This window comes from Arvicanthis niloticus, chromosome 15, assembly GCF_011762505.2.
Source record: "Arvicanthis niloticus isolate mArvNil1 chromosome 15, mArvNil1.pat.X, whole genome shotgun sequence".
Lineage (NCBI taxonomy): Eukaryota > Metazoa > Chordata > Mammalia > Rodentia > Muridae > Arvicanthis > Arvicanthis niloticus.
Genome location: NC_047672.1, coordinates 71781611 through 71795192, shown reverse-complemented (window position 1 = coordinate 71795192; position 13582 = coordinate 71781611). Strand labels below are relative to the sequence as shown.

The following is a 13582-nucleotide window of genomic DNA, read 5'->3' as shown; positions in this document are numbered from 1 at the left end:
TGGCATGGCCCCATAATTCTATTTCTATACATACCATAAACTATGCTTCTTTACCTCACAGAGAAAATAACTACTTATTTTAGTTTTTACACAAAATGATAGGAGGATGTAAGTTTCACTGTCTTGTCCAGTCTCCAGTTTACTCTCCAACTGCTCTTACGTACGTCATTCTCCGCAACTCGAAACCCTTCGTGGCATTATCGTTTCCCACACAATTCTTACATGTTGGTGATACCTACACAACCTTCACCATTCAAACATGTCTGTACCCTACAGGGGCACTATTAATAACTGCATATGAATTATCAGTCCAATAGTATCTCATGAAACCTGAATCCATACATTCTCCCATCTCCCCTGATAGTTTCCACTAAATAATCACCAAATGTACACAATATCTAAAACTGAACCCAGCAACTGCTTGACCAATGTCTCCTTTATCTCAGGTCTAGCATCTGCTGTCTCACTCCATCCCACACCACAGGCCCTTTTCAGTCTAACTCTGGGTACAACAGGACCCATCTTCCAAGACAGCAATTTTTGAGGACTCCAGAATGCATCCCACTGTCTCACTTGGGACATCCCACTTCTCCCTTTTAGACATGCTGTATCCTCTGGCATTACTAAGCTCCACTGGCCTGCCTTCTCACACACTGTCTTTCTCACAGTCTTTCTTTCCTTGGGACATCACAGGATAGTTCATCTCTCACGTATGTAATCTACTAGCTTGTTGTTTGTCTGTTTATCTCTTTCTTTTCTTTTTTTCTAAAACAGTGGTGTGTGTGTGTGTGTGTGTGTGTGTGTGTGTGTGTGTCCCCTTATCTGTCCTGAAACCAGCTCTATAGGCCAGGCTGGCCTCAAACTCACACAGACACCCCTCCAGAGTACTGGAATTAAAGGTGTGTGTCACCACGCCCAGCCCCATAACTCACTTTTTCAATCTGGGCCACAAACTCCTCCCTAACTTATCTTCCAAGATAGAATTAAACTAATCTCTTTTGTGTCTCTATACATTGCACACACTGTATACAATTACTAAAATGTACAATTTTCCATTTGACATTCCATGAGACTAAAGTTACCTTAAGGACAAGGACCTGATATTTTTCTTAAGTTCATGCAGAGCCAGTTGTATCATATTAGACTTACCAACCACCACTTTTATAATCATATTAGCCTCGTCTACTCAGCACATCGTGCATATGCAGCTAAACCACAGCAGTTTATCACAGGGAATCTAAAAGGGAACAAGTGGTTCAAGCTGATCACACTCCTCACTTTCTCCAAAACATTATCCCTTGGTACCTACAATTTCCCAGATTCGAGTAACCAAAGTTCACCATTTAGTCCTCATTTTTAGAAAAAATAGGGGACAGGGGTGTTTGCATATGTATACACACGTGAACTCAGGTCCTTGAGAGAGCCAGAGGCGTGAGAACTCCTTGGCACTTGGGAGCTGACTAACATGGTGCTGGGAACTGAACTCAGGTTCTCTGCAATAGCAGTAAGTGGTCTCGATCACTTGGCCATTTCTCCAGCTCCTCAGCCTTCTCTTAAATTGGCTTTTGAAATGTAGATTTATATCAGACCTTGTATTAAGTGAAATCTTATCACTGCTAATTAGCTTTATTGATTAAAATAATGTGGTCTGTGATACCATATTCGTCTCATACTTCTCTTGTATATATTACCTTACATACTAAATGAGAGAACCACACCAGGCAGTCGAGATGCCTTACTAGGTAAACATGCTTGTTGTGCAAGCCTGAGAATCTATGCTACATTCCCTGGAACTTATACAAGGGTACAATAAGAGAATTTCACAAAATTGTCCTCTGATCTCCACATGTATGCCATGCATCCCAACCCAACATGCAACACACACACACACACACACACACACACACACACACACACACACGCACGCACGCACACGCGTGCACAAACACACACACACACACAGAGTTTCAAGAAATTAAGGAAAAATGTAACTAAAGCTTCCCCTTCTTTGTTTTATGAGACAGGGTGCCTAGCAGACTGGTCGTGGACTCTCCATGAAGCTCCAAGGATACGCTTGGTCTTATGAAGATTCTCCTATTGACTGCAGGCATGTGACAGCACGCATTTATGTAGTGCTAGGAATGGAACCCCTAGCCTTCTAGGCAAGTATGCTACCAACTCAGCTACAACCTCAACCTCCACATCCATCCTGCTGTACTCGGCCACAGGCCTCCCTCCTCATACCTGACAGTAAGCACCATTTCCACTCACACCTTAAAAGTTACTAAGGTTGCTTGTAAAGATTTAACCCTTTACTTAATGGCCTTCCATCTCTAGTGTTTCCATTTCGTAACACATAGAGTTCAAAACTCCTGCTCCATTCAGAACTGAGTACAGAGTGAAGAACTAGGAACACACATACACACGCCAAAGACGATTCCTAATGACAACAGAAGAAACAAGCGCTGTAAAGATGGGACGCCTCTGTCAATTTCATTACAAACCTAACATGAGACCCTTGACTTTTGTGACACAGTAAATTAGGAATATAACACTTCCTAGATTCTAGCAAAAACTTCCTTTTACTTGACAAATCCTTTAACATAGCCATCTGTAAACCTGCTTTACTTGAGGTATGTTTTATTTTACGTCTATGTACCACGTTTATGCCTGGCACCTACATACGCCAGAAGAGAGACGAGGACCCCTGGAGTTGATGTCTCACACTGCTGTGAGCTGCCATGTCGGTGCTAGGAATTGAACCTAGAACCTCTGGGAAAGCAGAGTTATCTTAACTGCTGAGCCATTTCCAGCCCCATAAGAACTATTTTCAAAAATTAATTGCTGGTGCTAGAGAGACTGCTCAGAGGTTAAAAGCACTGGCTGACCCAGGTTCAATTCCCAGCAGCCACATGATAGCTCACAACTGTTTGTAACTCCAGGTCCAGGGAATTCAACATAAGTGCATATATGCAAGTAAAACATCAATGCACATAAAAATAAATCACAAAAAATTAATTACTGCCTTATATTTGTGTGGAGCCATTTAAGGGCTAGAAAACCCAACCATGTTGTGCTTGAGATGCCTAAGACGATAGGGTAGAAAGAACTCATCTACAGTCTAAATCTGCAAGATGACTCACTGCGTAAAACTACTTACCACACAAGCCAAGACCTGAACTCAGTTTTCGGATCAGTAAAGACCAAATTCCTAAAAGGTTTCCTCTGACACACATGCCTGAATATGTATGTATGTATGTATGTATACACACACACACGCAAACAAACACACACATAAACACACTAAAATAAAAGTTTTAAAATTAAATATTGAAAAGAAGTAATAAAGTAGGTTGCTAACAAAAAACAAAAACAAAAAACAAAAAAACAAAAAAAAACCCACGAACAACAACAACAAAAAGACTTCCATAAGTCTAGGCCTACTAACTATCCATGAATGGGGAGTTCGTGTGGTTTCATTCCTCCTTGAGAGCAGCAGGCAGTTACTGGTTGCTGGGCTGGAGCCACTGAGACACTGGCCTTACTCAAGTCAATAATCCCTCAACCTTGCTCATGAAAACAAGCCTAATTAAACATGATGGGGACATATCCCCCCCCCCAAAAAAAAAGACATGAAAGAAGGAAACTTAGAAGTAAGTAACAAAATTGTGAAAGAATTTTTAAATGTTTAAAAATTTTAAAAATACATTTAGAGACTAAGAGGCTACACATGACTAGATCCCATATCCTACTCATGTGTCTGCTTCAGAAGGCAGAGTGGCTCTGAGAGTTAGCTCATGTACCAGGTGCTCAGAGACAGCCCCACTCCCCCATCCACACACTCTGCTCCAGCAACAGGCTTTCAATATCTCCCTGATTCCAATTCCATTTCTCGAATCACACAACTGCCTCTGTTTCACACATTCACAGTCTACTGTGGTGATCTACTCTTTCAGTGTGGTCAGCTTAGGCCTAGGAGTCTCTGAAAGGCTCCCACTAAAATGGACAAGGCCTGAAGTAGCTTTGTTGGTTGCCATGCTTATTCTGATGCTAACATTTTAAGGCTAGGCCCTTACTTAAAATTTAAGGAGACATATAAGAGACTCTTCACAAAGGTGCCAAGTAAAGCCAGTCCTCTGAACTATGAGAAAGCTGAAGCCTGGTTAACTGGCCAGCACCTTGAGAGGCCAAAACCTTAAAAAAAAAAAAAAAGGGGGGGGGCAATACTCATCATTTCTGTCATGGTAATACAAGAAAAACAACCTTAAGGCAAACCTTGTCCAGATGCAGAGAATAGCTGATGAGCTGAGCAGAGGGACAACTGTCCTTAGTACATCTGACCCTGCCCACACTCTCCAAACAGGTCACTGACAGACTCCCCACCCAGGGCCACGTACTCCAACTCAGTACAGTGCAAACCCAGTGCAATGCAGAAACAATCTGCAAAGAATAGCACATTCATAAACTGGCAGAAAACGCTGCCAATACTGATCTAGAATCACAACCCAAACCACTGAGGAGGAGGAAACAGAGGTCAGAAGGCTCTAACAATCAACAACAGCATGTAAAGCACCAGGAATAATTACTCATCACATACTAAACACCAGGAACAGTAATAAACAGGTTGCAAAATGCTCTTCATCACAGTTTCATTATCTGTTGAGAACCGCACTAGTCCCTGTTCAGGCACCAAAAATGTTGCAGCCCGAGCAAAATGTTGAGGCCCGAGCTGCCCTGAGTTTGGCGGCCACTGTATCCCAGGCCCAAGCTGCCGCTCCAGTCCGAGGGTCGGGGTTCAGCAAGAGAGAGAGTGGGGACGGACTCGAAGAATGGAGACCAGACAGAGTGTGATTCAATCCCGTTTATTCTTCAGTCTCTCTTCTTCTCTCCAAGTCCCAAGTCCTAAGTTCCTAGTCCCTAGTTCCTAGTCCCTAGTGCTTCCAAGTTCCAAGTTACTTCTTTCAAGTTCTCTTCCAAGTGCCTGCTTCTCTGTCTCCTCTGTCTGATCCTCTGCCTTTTATATGTCTCACTTCTAAGCTATGCCTTTTGGTCACACCTTTAATCGTGCCCTTAGGTCTCATCTCTAAATCTGATCTCTACACTTCTAAGTCACGATCTTAAGTCACACACCTTTAATCTCACACACCTTTAATCTCACACACCTTTAATCTCAAGGTATCTAAACCAAGATTATCGGAGTGTGCTCAGCTGTTGTAGGCTATTGTAATCCAAGTCTCATGTCAGGGTATATGGCTCAAGATGGCTGCAAAGCTGATAGCCGCTTTCTGCTAAAAGTCGGCCCCCAACAATTATCTGAAAGACATCCAATACGGTTGTTAGACAACATGTTAACCAGGTTTCATTTTGTATATAAGTGTATGTCAAGAAACTTTATTTTCCAGGTGTAACCTAAAATTTGTTCAGTGTGCGATTGTACTCCCCTCCCCCATGCCAAGAAAAAAAGCCAACAAGGTAGAGAAGTGCAGACGTGATGGAGGACACATCTGCTCCACCTCTACACACTCACAATCCTGGTCACATAGGGTTGTATTACTCCACAAGGTGATGATACGTTTACTCTAAACCTAAAGGAAACAGAAGTGAGGGCGATGGGGACAAGGGCAGGAGGGAGTGGCCTCATCCTTGTCAGGCTTCTTTTGTTCATTGTTTTAAAATGATCACACTTTCTGTTTGTGTTTGGTGATGGGAATGCCAGGTTGCGCCTACAGAGATCACAGGACCACCTGCAGAAGTTGGCTCTCTCCTTCTACCATGTAGGTCCCACGGATTAACAGACTCAGATCTTTGGCCTTAGTGAGGAGCAGACACCTTTACCAGATAAGCTATCTTGCTGGCCACTGACTTTTTATCGGCATCGGCAACTTCCTTGTCACCATCAAGGGGGGATTCAGGTATGTGGCTGCAATTGGTTCTGTCTTTCTACTGTAGGTTCCCAGCATTATGCCCAAGTCAGCAGGTAGTGTGGACGCACCTTAACCCAGGAGCTGTCTTGCTGTCTTGTTGCCCAGGTCCTCATTTCTCATACAGAATTTCCAAAGTAGCTGTTATGCCACTCATCATTTACTAGTGAAAAGCTTTCTCCTGAAAAGTCTTTTGTTGTTGAAAACAGTTTATGTAGACCAGGCTACCTTGAATCAGTGTGTAGCCAAGTATGGAGATTATAGAGTATGTAGTCCAGGCTAGCCTTGAGTCAGTGTGTAGCCAAGTACAGAGATTACAGAGTGCAACAGCCACGCTCAGTCTTATAATGTGTAAGTCAGGAGAATTGCTGGCATTAAACGTTTTTGTGCTGGTTTTTGAAAAGTGAGTCCAGCCACATCAAATGTTAACCCATAACCTTTCACACCCCCAAGAAAGTTGTAAGAAGTAAGCCACGGGGGGGGGGGGGGGAGCTCAGCCAACCTAGGTGCTGTCATTAGGCCTAGGTGCTGCACAGGTGAAGTAAACCGTGCCCTTCACAGGCATAAGGACAGAGACGGTGAGATCGGTGAGATCGGCTCTGGCCGCACTGGGCTGCACTGCTTCTGCTCTCTGTTAGCAATGAGGTGTAAGAAATCTAATCCTTGAGAACAGCTACAGGTTTGACACCACAGCCAAAGTCATGAATAGTTAATCCTGCTCTCACCTGGACAAAGACACTCGGGCCCCGCTCCACTGGTTAAGACACAAGTTCTCTGATAACTGGGATCTCTTACACTCAGGGTGACAGCAAAGACTGTTCAAGTTGAAACCAAGTTTAACACATTCTCTGCACTACTCACACAAAATTTATTTTTTGTATATTTTTGACATGATATACAATTTTAGAAATACTCAGAAGAATGAATTATTTTAACGGAGTTCTATTTGTAACAGATTACAAAAAAATTAATCTCTAATACTGTGACTATAAAGACATAAACTACATCTTCTTATCATCTACAATTTCTGCATAGAATTTACCTCAGTGGTGCAAGGCTACAGCATATGAGACTGTAGAGTCAAGCCCAAGGTCCACAAAAATAAAAATAAACAAGCAAATAAAAATAAGGGGGGGGGGGGGCGGCAGGGAGAAGGGACAAAACTCACTGAACCAATAATCAACCATTTCCAAACCTACTCATCATCTCAAACAGACACATCACTCTAACAGGTGACAGCACTATTGCAGAAAGGCATTTACTTATATGTTACACTTGCAATAAAACAAATCCTATCAAAATAAGTGGCCTCTAATCCCAGCCTTCAGGATGCAGAGGCAGGCAGATCACTATGAATTAGAGGACACACTGCACAAGCAAGTTCCAGGCCAGCCAAAGTTACATGGTATCTCAAAAGTGAGGTGGGGAGCAGGGACTTGCTAAAGACAATAAGGAGGAACAATTAAGTGCTCATAACTGCCAAGTCCCATTAATGTTCATATTTTAAGGAAGGGACATGGATTTTTCCATCCACATGCCACCAAGCTATGTGTGAGCCTGGGCTGGTGGCCAACAGCTGCCACGAAAGCAGAGCCCTTCTCATGAGCTCACTGAATCCTCAACAACTGCATAAGACAGACTGCTTTTTTGAGTTTCTTTTTTTATTCTTTTAGATAGTCCCATGTAGCCCAGAAGCCCAGGCTCACCTCCAACTTTCTATCTAGTCAAGGCTTGCCTTAAACCCCTGACTGTCCTTTCTATACTTCCCAAGAGACGGGGCACAGCTGTGTGTCCAGCATGTTGCACAGCTGTGTGTCCAGCATGTTGCACAGCTGTGTGTCCAGCATGTTGCACAGCTGTGTGTCCAGCATGTTGCACAGCTGTGTGTCCAGCATGTTGCACAGCTGTGTGTACAGCATGTTGCAGCCGCCTCAGACGGGAGATTCCTAGTATAATCCCTACTTAATGTGAAACTCTGTAGCTGGAAGAAATTTGTTCAATATTCTAGACAAACAACTTTATCATAAGAATAGGTACACTGCTGCTCTTGCAAAAGACCTCAGTTTAATACCCAGTAATCCTGTGGCAAGCTAGCTCACAGCTATCTGTGCCTCCAATTCCACAGTATCCGGTGCCCTCCTCTGGTCTGCATGACCACTGGACACAAGTGGTAAACTTAATACAATGAAGACAAAGCACTCATAAACACGTTTTTTTTTTTTAAAAAGCCAAACATGGTGATGCACACTTTTATTCCTAACAAAGCTTGGAAAGCTAAGGCAGGTGGATGTCCATGAATTCAAGGATAGCCTGGTCTACATAGCAAGTGCCAGGCAGCTAAGGCCATATAGTGAGACCCTACCTTAAAACAAACAAACGAACAACAACAAAAGAGAACGCTTAGTAACAAATTTAACCAAGAAAGTGGAATATTTGTATAATGAAAACTATCAAACATGTTTTAAAGAAATCAAGGCCCCCAAATCAAAAGATGTCCAGTGGTTATAGATTAAACAATTCACTATGAAGGTGTCTGGGCTGGAAAGACGGTGTGGTAGGTAAAGGAACTACTGTCAAGCTTGACCATCTACGCTTGGTCTCCAGAACCAACCTGGTAAAAGGAGAGAACTGGTTATCTCAAGCTGTGCTCTGACCACCATACTTATACACGTGTGCACCCATGTCCATACAACGTCAATGTTGAAAAAACACTAAAGTCAAGTTACCTTTTTAAACTAAAGTTAAAGTTCAAGTTACCTTTTTTAACAAAAATAAATAGGCTAATCCTTAACTTTCACGTGTGAAAATATAAGAGACAATAACTAACAAAAACAATGTTTTTTTTTAAAAAAGAAACCAAGTTAACACAAAACTATAGTGAGGAACCTAAGAGTTCCCACACAAGCTGCGCTGAGGCACTGAGTCCTGAAACAGAGCTGAGCCCAGAAAATCTTAGCACGACCAACCAGGTTCCCACAAAGGCACCAAGACTATTCAACGGGAAAAGTCTTTTTTAACAAAAGGTGTTAAACAACTGAACAGTTACATGTAAAAAAAAAAAAAAAAATGAAGGTAAGTTCCTAGCTCACACCAAAAAATTACCTAAAAATGGAGCTGCAGGATGGCTGCTCGGGAGAGGTGTTTCTGGGTGCTGATCTACTCTCAGGCACCTCCTGCACAACTGCAGAAGAGAGCTGGCTCCTAAGAGCCTGTCCTCTGACTTCCACACAGCAATCACACCTGCACTCATAACATGCTCACATTTACACACAATAAACACTAAGAAGGTTTTAACTAAAGTGGATCAAACACCTAAATAAATATAAGGACTAGGCTTAAGAAACTCTCGGAAAGAGACAGGCATCATCCTCCCAAACGTGGACTGGGTGCATCTTCTGAGAGGCCGTTTGAGGCAGAGGCACTGAGGAGCTGCCTGCTTCTGCCAGGGAGTCCTCACTTGGAGCCGCAGGGTAACTGAGAGCTGGAATTCCCCGCCTTCCTTTCCTTTCTGCATTCTTTCCTTGTGACTAAAGGCACAGCATCAGTGATCTTACTGAACATGCAGTTACCTTGTGTTACCAGAAAGAAAGCCTATGAGGACAGACTATTTCCCAAATGAGTAGTTATCCAGCACTGCAAGCCCAAGAAAACTACATTATTGTGGCAGCAACGCAGACCTTCTTAGGACCACATCACAGGACTGAGAGCTGAGACAGTGAGTGACCCTGCCAAGACGATGACTGCTCAATTATGTCCAGGCCTTGCTTCAATTCTTCCTCTTCTCAGACCTAAAGAAAAGCATCCATAGAAAAGAAACTTTCTCTTCTTGCTTTTCACTATTACTAGCCTCTTAGGAAAGTGGTCAAATGTAGCTTATAGGGCCTGCAGGATCCCAGTTATACTTTACAAACTCTACTTTGGCCAGGGGATGATCTGCATGTCTTTAATGCCAGCACTCAGGAGGCAGAGGCAGATGAATCTAAGACCAGCCTCGTCTACATAATTGAATTTCAGGAAAGCCAGCAGGACTAGAGAGAGACTCTGTCTTGAATGAATGAACGAACACCATAGGTGAGGCCATCAAGGTAATTTAGGCAGGAAAGGTAGGTTCAGCCACGTCTGACATCATGAGTTTGATCCATGGAACCCATACCATTGTGAGAACTGACTCTGACGATTGTCCTCTGACCTCCACACAGCACTGTGGCTTGTACATGCACACACATACAATACGTAAATCAATGTCATTCTTCAAAACATGTTAGGTTCAAACACTTATACTCCCAGCACTTGAAAGGCAGACAGCATTCCAGGTTCAAGGTCATCTTTAATCCAACAGTGAGTTCCAGGCCAGCCTCAGCAGGAGAGAGCACGCTGCCCAGTAAAAGAAGAAACGGCACATGTATCAGCTGATGAAGGATTGTTATAAATGTGATATATATATATATGTACACATATGTATAAAATCAGATACACGCAGAGAGGACAGAAAGGGCATTATTACATGCTACTACATAAACCTTGAAAGCACTGTCCCAAGTAGAAACATTCATCTAGACAAAATGTTAATGTGATCTTTGCATTACAAAGGAGTTTCTGCTAAAATATGAAGGTTTATTTTTGAGAGATAAAAATATTCTCAAGTTATATAAAGTAATGATTGTACAACACTAAGAATAGCTTTTTAAAAAAACTACTAAAGCATAGTTTTAAACAGTAAGAAGTCATTTTAAAATTTTCTCGATTAAAACAACAACAGGAGATTCCAGAGCAAATATATGCAGTGAAGAGAACAGAACCCACTGATGCGGCTCCAGAGGCCTAGATCTAGCTACAGGGAAAGCACGGCTCTGACTGAGAAAAGCAAGACCTCCACCTTGGTGAGGAGGGTTAAGAGAACAACTGGAAGGAAACAACAAAAGAATGCCCTGTCATTCTGTGGGCAGTCAAGAGTTAACAAAACAGAGCTAGGGATGGAGCTCAGAAGAGTGCTAGCCTGACAGAGACCTAGTCAGGCAGAAGTAGAGTGGTAGGGCCTCGGAGGTGGCCTAGGAGTCACAAGTTCAAGAACAGCCTGGGCTAACATGAGACTGTGCCGAGGGAGGGAGGGAGGAAAGGAAGGAGGGAGGGAGGGAGGGAGGGTCAGGGATACTGATAAAGTAGTTCTTCACTGGCCTCTTACAAGGCAGAAATGCAACTAATCACAAATGTTGCAAACTATAGAGTCAGTCCTAAAAGATTCAACAAGTGAAAAGATTCAAGGTAAAATTTTTACAATGTATGTCATGTCTGGAAAAAAATATTAAACTTTATAGAGCTAGTTATAAAGCCTGTCAATTTAGCAAGATTCATTTTGTGTCAGTGCACCCACACAGAACCCCCTCAGGAATTTCACCAATTATCACCTCTCTCATTTGTAAATCCAAAAGTTCTCACTTCGCATGTCAGTGGTCTTCTATAAAAATCTTCCTCAGCAGCAACAGTAAAAACAACTTCCAAGGCTTTGCTGCCTTTACAAGCTATCACTAAGTACAACAGGTACCTCAGCCAACAGTCTACTCTGTTTTCTATCCTGCTGTCTGTGGAGTCTGAAGCAAATTGACGAATGGCATGAAACAATCATCTTCCTGCCTCAGCCCCCAAATACTAGGACTACAGATACATAGTACCACACACAGCTAAGTTACTCATCCAATAGCCATAGATCAACATAGCCTTAAAAGGACTCAACACGGTGTGCACGCGAGCGCGCACACACAGCAGAGCTGATGGCTCCCCATTGTCATCATCTCCAGCCTTGCATTAAGTTGGGTTCCAGTCACATAAAAACAGCATTTTAGGCAGATATGGCTAAGACAGATGGGGCTTTGCCAATTTTGTAAATGTCTACAATACATTCCTATTATCCTCTCCTCTCCCCTCTCCTCTCTCACTATTTCCTCTCACTCCCATCTACCATCCCCTCCTCCCTACTCCCCTTCCCAGATTCATAACTTTTGGGTCTCCTAACTCACCTACTTTAACCAGGGCCATATGTGTGCCTGATAGATTGGGACTATTTACTGGAGCCTAGTGAGGTCATCAGTGGTAGCACACTGGAGGCAATGACGCCTCTCTCCCTGAATCATCTGTCAATCTTAATCACATTAAGTGTTAACACTGCTAAGTGCTATGTGGGATCACAAATTCTAATGATTCACGGACCTTCTAAATCACCTTCTTGGGAATAGTGATGCCTATGACATCATATAGATAACTTTTAATCTGTGGAAGACTCTTGTCCTCCCTATTTCCCTAATGAATTATAAATATAAAAACAACAACAACCACAAAAACACTTCACTTTATAAGCACAAATAACTGGCCAATCAAGCCAAACTTTACTCATTACTGGATTCCATACGAAGGATGCTAGATATACCAGGTCTACTATATATATTCTCAGAATTTCACTTCTACCAAATTTACCCTAGAAAAACATTCACACTGCTGGACTGGAATGCATGCAGCTCACAGTGCACCACGTTAACAGGTACAAAGCCCTACATTTGTTGCCTACTATGGGGGGAAGGGGGGAAGCGGGGGATAGGGAAGGAGAGAGGGAGGAAGGACTCATACAAAGATGTTCAATCATGGCCAGTGAGATGTTCAGCAGGTAAAGGCACTGCCATCCCCAGATGACCTGCCCACTGAGTTCAATCCCCAGACCCTACAGTGGACAGAGTGAGCCAAGGCTGTACTGTCCTCTGCACTCCACACAGACACCACAGCACGCACATGTTCATCCATTTTCACACACAATATGATCTTAAAAATCTAGAGGCGCTGGAGTGTATCTAACAGAGTAATGGACACCCACTGCTACATGGGTTACACTTATATTCAGAATATAAAGTATTAAAAAGGACTGAAATTGATATCAAACATATCTAAAGCATAACTCTTACTAAAGCAAAATGTGAAGCATTCAAAAAACAAAATGATACTATCACTAATACGCATTTCACAAGTACATACATATATTTTTAAAAAGGTAAAAGCTGTAGAGGAATATATCCTAAACTCTTATAAAAATATTCAACCCTTTACTTTTTCTTAACAGGTATTATTTGTGTAAATTAAAATCAATGGCTAAATATTAAGACCGCAGCATGTCCCATCTAAAACATGTCCCTTCTACTGCACAGCTTTTAGATGAACACTAGTCAACAGAGTGCCACCACACCATTATAAATAGCTCTCCAAAAGGCCAATTTTCACTTTCAAATAGAATTCACAGTTTAATCAAGGTCAAGGCAAGGTTCTGTTGGAATCCTCAAAGTGTTATACTGAAGGAAAAGAACAACTATATTTTCCTGACACTGTTCTGCCACAACAAAGGGTAGTCAGGTGGAGCTTATACATTTGACATTTCTAAAGACAGGCTTTAAAATCTAAATTCAGGCTGTTCCTTCTAATTCTATTCACTGCAGGCTCTTAAACAACCAGAGTACATCAATGAACTAAAAAAAAATGTAAAAATACAGGCATCGATCAGGCGGCCCACCAAGTGTCAGGTCTCTGCTATGCGATACATAGGTATGTTTATGGAGGACATAAACTCTCACTCACGGAGTCTAGAAGCTGAGCTCATGGTCTAAAGCCTCGTCTGTAAAACAGAA

At 42.4% G+C, this 13582-nt stretch overlaps 1 protein-coding gene across 16 annotated transcripts in view; it reads right to left on the bottom strand.

The window, feature by feature from the left end:
- Window positions 1-13582, bottom strand: part of Srpk2 (SRSF protein kinase 2) — a 185292-nt gene that overhangs the window by 121247 nt on the left and 50463 nt on the right. The window lies entirely within an intron of this gene.